This window comes from Nilaparvata lugens, chromosome 3, assembly GCF_014356525.2.
Source record: "Nilaparvata lugens isolate BPH chromosome 3, ASM1435652v1, whole genome shotgun sequence".
In the NCBI taxonomy this organism is placed as follows: domain Eukaryota; kingdom Metazoa; phylum Arthropoda; class Insecta; order Hemiptera; family Delphacidae; genus Nilaparvata; species Nilaparvata lugens.
This window is the reverse complement of record NC_052506.1, coordinates 56058997-56059638: the sequence shown is the minus strand read 5'-3', so window position 1 is coordinate 56059638 and position 642 is coordinate 56058997.

Below are 642 nucleotides of genomic sequence, written 5' to 3'. Positions count from 1 at the left end.
GAATTAATTATTTCCAATAATCCTAGATTTCTTTCTTAAAATCCTAACACTAGCACAGCAATTTCTCGCTAAGCATCTCCAAACAATATCTCCGGTGGACACCGGACCGCTTTTCGATATTTAAAAGAGTCAACGAGAATCGCTGGGTTGCCCTTGCTCGTAGTTGTTTTTATCATATTTATTCATAGAAAAACAGAAAATGAAAATCGTAGCTTGAAATGTTTATATGTAAATTGTTATAAAAGAATTGATTTGTTGATATTGCTGATAAACAATGATATTGTTATCATGTATATTGTTCAGTGAAACAAGAATAACCTTCATAAAAAACAGCAATTGGAAAGCACAGAGATTCAAACAAATCCGCCTGCAGACTTTGAATTGTCTCAATCGTTGATTGGTTACAAGCGAAGGTTATTGGGTTAGTTGCTAGGCGACCGCATGAGTAAACAAAAGATACCGGTATTCAACAAGCAGCTGATCGTTGAGTCGCAAAGAACACAGTCTGAAACACAATGGAATGCAATTTTTTTGAAAGGGCATCAGTCATAAAACACAAAATGTTGGGAAATCAATAAAAACTTATTAACATCTTATCCTGTGGAAAAAATCGAATTTAAAAATATGTACTTCTTTGTTATG